Source organism: Benincasa hispida, chromosome 3 (genome assembly GCF_027475165.1).
Source record: "Benincasa hispida cultivar pf3 chromosome 3, pf3_genome.v1.1, whole genome shotgun sequence".
In the NCBI taxonomy this organism is placed as follows: domain Eukaryota; kingdom Viridiplantae; phylum Streptophyta; class Magnoliopsida; order Cucurbitales; family Cucurbitaceae; genus Benincasa; species Benincasa hispida.
The window spans coordinates 7,422,932-7,430,433 of NC_143480.1; the positions used below are offsets into that span (position 1 = coordinate 7,422,932).

At 31.9% G+C, this 7,502-nt stretch overlaps 1 long non-coding RNA gene across 1 annotated transcript; it reads right to left on the minus strand.

The window, feature by feature from the left end:
* Positions 1-1,372: 1,372 nt before the first annotated feature.
* LOC150036993 (uncharacterized) lies at positions 1,373-3,433 on the minus strand. Its single transcript, XR_016528715.1, has 2 exons — positions 3,202-3,433; positions 1,373-3,072 (listed from the first exon to the last, which is right to left on the minus strand). It is a non-coding gene; the product is annotated as an uncharacterized LOC150036993 (long non-coding RNA).
* Between the last annotated feature and the right edge of the window lie 4,069 nt (positions 3,434-7,502).

Consider the following 7,502-nt stretch of genomic DNA (forward strand, 5'->3'; position numbering starts at 1 on the left):
TCATTATATTGCAGATCAACATGCAAAGAGAAGAGCTGCATGAGTTGCAGCTCATGCTTGGAGAAGACAAGGCAAATATATTGCTTCATGTGTGAGCTACTTAGGTGATAGATAATGGAAAAACTCTTTTTTCCATTTAAGTGTGTCTTGTTTTCCAATTTTCCAATTTTATCCAAAAATCAAAATTTGATTTTAAAAAATGAAATTTAATTAATTTCATAAATTAATTATTAAATAAAACTTAATTAATTTAATATAAAATATTAAATTAATTTTAACACATATCTATCTTTATATATTTAAATATAAATTCTCTGATTCCATTTAATTCTAAAATTAAATATATAATTATATCTCATATAATTACTAATTCCCTTAATTCTAATTTGAACGTTTCAAATTAAATTATCACACTATTCTAGAACTAGTCCGTTACGAGCAAGTAGGGGGACCTCGAGGACCCACAGATCATGGGCTCCAATGATCCGAGATTAATTGGTTAAATTCATTAGACCAAATTAATCCTCATTTGTTAACTAATGGGTCACTCTACTAAAGCCCATATTTGCACTCCCCTCACTGTAGATATATTATGTCTACATGATTTAACCATAATCAGCAAGTCGACCCTTCACAGATTGTTCGTAATAACAGCTGGGTCAAATATCTGTTTTACCCCCGAGATTACGTCTTATTCCTCAAGTCCCTACTGATCCTCTAATGAATAATTGGTTTGTGATCCAATCACCAAACCAAAGTCTCTCAGCCCAGTAAAAGAGTGGGGCCCCTTGTTCAATACCTGGATTCAGTACTTGAGAGAACAACCTTTCTCCTATCCCTAAATCGGGTAGGCATGAACTTCTTCTTGCACCCTATGTCCCCAGCTATCTATCCGGTCTTACCCTTGAAATGGGAGTCTTATTGAGCCGGCGCTGTTGAGCCAACCCTCAACTATGCAAATTTAAGGGTAATCCCGAATAAATAGGAGTTCATAGTTAGCTCACGATTAAGATCGAGTTACCTAGGTCATCTAGGTGAAATAGTCAGTCTTAAACAGTAAACAGTGTTATAAAGTAAGAGTGACTTATTTCTTGGTCCTGATCTTATGCAAACTCATTGCATAAGACGCCCCCACTTCTCATGTCATAACATGTACGAATTAGGATCACATCGTATGTAGCACTTTACAACTCTTTGTAACAACTACAGAGTAGACCGCATCCAATGGTGTTACCAGAATAAGGTACCCAACCTCATTCATGTACCATAGATCATTTTGATTATTTACTCAAACCCGATCCACTCTTATGTCTCCACATAAAGTTCAAGTACTCATACAATAGCCATGGGTCTTAGTTTATTGGATTTAGACTTTTATACAATTTATGAGATCAATAACAAGTATATTGATAATAGAAAATATTTATCATTTTACAAACTGCGAGTTTTTAGGACATAAAACCCAATACTCCCGCCCCCATATCTGTCCAAACCTCTTCTTCCATCCACTCTACTGAACCCTCTTTTGATCCTTCTCTTTACCGCAACACTATTGGCTCTCTTCATTATCTGCTTCTTACCTGTCCTGACATTGCCTTTGCTGTCAACAAACTTAGCCAACACTCTCAAGCCCCCAACTTTGACCACTGGCAAGCCCTTAAACGCATTCTTCATTATCTACAAGGCACAACTTCTCTTGGCCTAATCTTCAACCCATTTCCACTTTTTCTTTAATAGGGTTTTCTGATGCAGACTAGTCTGTCTGCTCCATTGATCGAAAATCCGTTGGTGGTTTCTGTGTTTTCTTTGACTCATCGCTCATCTCTTGTCTTCCAAGAAACAACAGTTGGTTGTTCGTTCAAGCATTGAATCGAAATATAGAGCACTTGCTCATGTCGCATGCGAACTTGCTTGGATAAAGTCTTTGCTTGCTAAACTTTCTATTCCTCTTACTGCCTTGCCTATCACATGGTGCGACAATCTTAGTGTTATTGCTCTTGCTTATAATCCCGTTGCTCATGCTCGCACCAAGCACATCAAAATTAACATTCATTTTGTTTGTGATCAAGTTTTAACTTGTCAGCTTGATATTCGATATGTTCTTTTAGTCGACTAGCTTGCTGATTGTCTCACTAAACCTCTCCATGTCTCTCGATTCAGTTATCTTCGGGACAAACTCGATGTCTCTTTCACTGGCACTTGTTTGAAGGGGGATGTTATAGTTCACTCCAGCCTGGCTGTCCGTACCTAGCCTATGTTCCTTGTTTATTGTGTCTGGATTGGTCAGAGTTGTTAAACTGTTTATTGTGTCTGTATGGATCAAAGTTGCTAAACTACCCTTGTGATATCTTTTCTTTGTTTTGTCTTTAGTATGCTTCTCATTGTATTTATATGGATTGGTGGTTTCTCTTCAATACAGAGTGAAAACAACAAACTATAAAACTCAACAAACTATAAAACTTACTCTTCCATCTTTCTTCCTGCCATCTATTTTCTTTATGTTGTAATTCGGGGCACCTCTTCATCCCACTACTCATTACTATCTTATTTTATTATTTTTTTTAAAAAAAAAACATTGGGTTCTTGTCTTGTAAATCGTTAATTTCTCTCCCCATTTCTTAAGACTTCTTATGTCATAACTGATTAAGTGATGTTAAATAATATTATTTGTAATAGGGTTTAGATTAATTCCTATGAGATGAGTTAAAATTAATTAGAACATGTCAGTTAAAATTTTTCGCGGATAACATACTGTCATTAATTCCATCTTGATTTAAAGCTTTGGTTAATCAGTTTTAATTTCTTGGAAGATATTTGAATGTTTGAGGTATGTAGAGACGGAAGATAGGGTGCCCTTAAAGTTTGACAGTTGATTCACTAACTCCAAAATAATAATAATAATAATAATAATAATAATAATAATAATGGACATTCTCCTTTGTGCCCCACGGCCAAAGAATAACGTAACCCCAACAACAGACAAAACATAATCAATTATAATATATATATTCCTCGCTTCTCCTTGCAGCAAACTTTTGTTCAACGATTCCAATACTCTCCTTTCCTCAAAATCTGTATAACAAAAAATAGCTAATTATAACCATGAATACAAATAAACTCAAAATTCAAATTTTATTTATATATATATATTCATGCACATTTGTTCATAATAACAGAAAGATAAAGAGAGAAATAAATTACCGTAATTAAATAGCATTTAGCCGATGTTGAAGAAGGTCATGGCTGTGTGTGTGTGTAGCTGAATGGAATTGCAGGGCAAGTCTCTTTTGGCAGAAGAAGAAGAAGAAGAAAAAGCAAAAACAAAACCTTTCTTTTTTGTTTTTGTTTTTGGGATATATAGAAATAAATCTCTGCCAATAGAGACTCGCACTGTTATTCTTGGCTACCCCTTCTCAAAAATCGCACTTGATATGGAAGTAGAGGGTTGGGTATGCTATTATTTAAATGCTTTGGGATTCGCACATTGTGTTGGATATGCTATTCAACTCTACTCTTTCTTCATATATCCAAAGGATCATTCTAATTTCCATAAATTCAATTTTGTTGCAGTCAAAGGGTCCCCTATTCTTTACATTCAGTGCACAGATCTCTTTTTCACCCCAATTTCACTCTTTATCATTTATATATTTTTCCAAACGAATATGGGGATTTTCCATAATCTATATTTAGATCTATATTCTCCATCCATTAACTCTTGTCCCCCACCCCCCACAAAAATGGACTTGGGTTAAATGATAAGTTTAGACTTTCAGGTTTCAAATGCTGACAAAGATCGTGTCTAATAGCTAGGTTATATAAATTCTGGAAAATGTCTTTTTTTTACTTTAAATTTTGTATTTAATAGATTTATGGACCTTGAAGATAAAACAAAGCCTCTTATAAATTTTTTTATAAATGAAACATCATACAGTTGAAGGTGAAGTAGTATCATTGGATATGCTTTGTTTAGTGAGAAAGAGTATATGCCACTGCCAGCTGCTGCCATTTCTTTTAGGGCTCTTCTTTTCAGCTGGCTCTGACCTGATTCTCTGGTCCTAATTATTATTCCTTTTCTTTTCTGGCCTTTTTAGATAAGACAAAAAAGTTGACTCGTTTAATCGACACATTTTTTTGAGATATTTAAGCATTTGAGAAAGATTATGTTGTGCTTCAAAACATCATTAACGTATAGATACCCATTAAAATACTTAATTATAATGAAAGGAACAGCTAGCTTCCTTTTCACTATCTGATGTTGGTACGTAGGTCAAAATGGAATCTGGCAAGAGCTATATTTTAACTTTGTTTTTAAAAACATTAATTGTAGTGATTAGTGGATGCATGGTTTAAAACAAAACGTAGGGAAAAAATCTTTCTTTATAGCAACTTTCAGTTTCATCCAAGTGAGCATAAAGTGTCAATTTGATAGAATTACAGATAATTACACTAATTATGGGTTCTACTGCTAGCGTATTTTGTTCTATGGCTGATTTTTGTGCATGATCAAGCAAAACATGAAGCTTATTAAAATTAATGGGATTTTTAACCCATTAATATATATATATATATATATAATAATGGATTTTTTGAAAATTTTAATTACTTTACTTTTTCAATTAATATTCTGCTTATACTATAACCACAAATTTAGAAATTAGAATCTCCCACTCCAAATATTATCAAAAAATAAAAAATAAAAAATAAAGTAAAAAGGTAAAAATTACCACACAAATAAGTATAATATAATTCAAATTGATGAAATTGAAAATCCTAGAGTTTGATACAAAAGACTAAAAATTGATTTTCCCACCAAGAAAAATATATATACTCTCTTGCCTATGTAATAATCTTAGGAAAAGCTATCCTTTTTGTACTTAGGTTTCGTCTTTTGAGTTTTGAATTTAATTTTTATTTGGTCTATAGATTTTGAACGATTACATTTTTATCCTTAAGTTTTCTATTTCATTCCCAATTGAGCCTAAGGTTTCAAGAATTTCATTTTTATTCTTGATTTTTCACTAAATACTCATTTTTAGTCCTTGTTATCCATTAATTAATTTAAAAAAGAAAAAAAAATTAGATGACACATATTTTTATGCAGCCTATTAAAAATATGTCATGGGGTAATTTTTTTAAAAAAAATGAATTATTTTTAACTTTTTACTATGTAACAAAATGAGGGATATGACCATCTTCAAAAAAAAAAAAAAAAGGAAAGAAAGAAAGAAAGAAAGAAACATTTTCACAAATAGAAAAAATGTCAAACTATTTATAGAAATAGCAAAAAGACGCTAATAGACACTAATAGACTTCTATTATCGTCAATCAGTGATGGACTTTTACAAGTTTCTATCACTGATAGACTTCTATCAGCCTCTATCAAAGAAAATTAAAATTTTGTTATTTTACGTAAATAGTTTTCGTTATTTTTCTATTCATGAAATCTCCCAAAAAATAATTCAATTCTTATTAAATTAGCTTTTGTTGATTTTTCAAAGAGCAAAAGTGAGCACTAGTTAAAACTCGATGGTAAAATTGTAAAATAGTGGAGCCTAGGAATCAAAAGAAAAAAAAAAAAACAAACCTACGAGGATGGCAAGCATTGTCGGTAATGATAGTAGCAACCTAGCAGGCAATAGTGGACGGGGTGGCCGTAGGTGGGATGAAGGAGAAGAAGGGATGAATGAGATAGATTGTTGAAGATGCCATATAAAAAAGATGAGGGAGACTTTACTTAGTAAATTAGTTTTGAGATGTAATCACATGTTTATCTAGTAAGGAGAAAGAATCGAAGAGAAATGGGAGAGAAAAAAAAATATATATATATATGTTTTTAATTTTTTAAAAATTTGATGGAAAGGACCAAATAAATCTTTTTTCTAAGCCTCCCAAAGTGAGTTTAGCTCAGCTGTAATTGATATAACCTTTCATCTTAGATGTGGGAGGTTCGATCCCCATCCCACAATTGTTGTTAAAAAAAAATCATTTTTCTAAGCCTAATTAAGAGTTGAAAATGTTGGGTTTGAAAAGTTATGGAACAAAATGATCGCGAAGTGAATATGCTGTTTTTGCCCTTTTGTTAGGGAGGAGAGTCAAGTATAGAACCAAATAATTCTTCTAGGGAGGAGTTAATTAATTTAAAATCTGTCTCTCTATTCTCTTCATTTGAATAGAAAAGCGAATATTGAATGTAATTAGATGGATGAAAATTATAGGAAACGAACATAAAAAAATAAATAAAAAAGTTTAAAATTGAGTAGTTGTATTAGGGGGAATAAGGTAGTAATTGTAAAATTGAAAAGCAAAGGAATATTTGAAATTGAAGGCAGAAAAACAGAGGTGGAAATAGAATACAGAGTTGCACATAGTAATGTGTTAATTAATAGGTTGTTAGATTGTTTGTGGATTTAGAGAATATGAAAGAAAAACCAAAACCTAGTACGCAACAAAATAGTGATTGGGTTGAGGATGTGCTGAGAATATGCCGCCCACCTCCCACACCTTCACTTTTGGCCATCGCTCTGCCTTAGCTTCCTTATATATACACATATATGGCGATCACATCATTGCAATATAACTCACATTCTCATTCACAAATCAAATTATCAATTTTTATTCAAGGAATGAACTATGTTACTGGATAATTACTCATTTGACATATACGTCATGTATACTCTTCACGACTTCCGTCTAGAAGCAGTACACTAGCTCGCTGCCAAAGGAGATTTGCCCAGCAATATACCCATCCCAATAGAAGTGCACAAACAATATTATATCATTGTGAAAATATGAAGAAGCTATTGGTTGTCTTCTTCTGTAACCATCATTCAATGAAGTAAAATTCATGATAAAATTCTCATCATCCTATCTCTCTTTCATTTAATACGGTAAGAGTTTAGAAAAATTATCGAGAAGATTGTTTGGTTTAGCAAGTTATTATACACCATCAAAATAAATCGTTAAAAATATTTTGAATTTGTACTCAATATTTAGGATAAGGGATTTGAACTAATACATTTGCATTTAAGTTATATTATGCTTGTTTTTGTATTTTTTTTTCCCTTTTTATTAGTATTTATAAAATACATATGGGATATTTGAATTTAATTCTAATCGTTCTTTAAGAATAGAAAGTGGAGCTTCATATTTGTTGAGTGGTTTATCGAGGACGTGTTTGGGTCTAAAGTCACTTATGATGGGCCTAAAATAATTTTTCTTTAAAATTGGTGATGTTTGGCAACCATGAAAAATTTATTTTGAAAATATCCAAAATTATTTAAAGTGATTTCCAATCAAATACTTGGCAAGTGATTTTTGTTATATGATTGTGAATGCTTTTTCTTTTCAAAAAGACTAAAATTCTCCTCCTACTTTACTCTATTTTGCCCTAAATTTTTTTTTAGAAAAGTTGTATTTTTCTTTTTAAAAGTTTTGTCCATTCTTATCTTTTATTTCTTTCTAATTTTTACGTTCTCCCAAAGGTTCTTTCTGTAAAGTTTTGA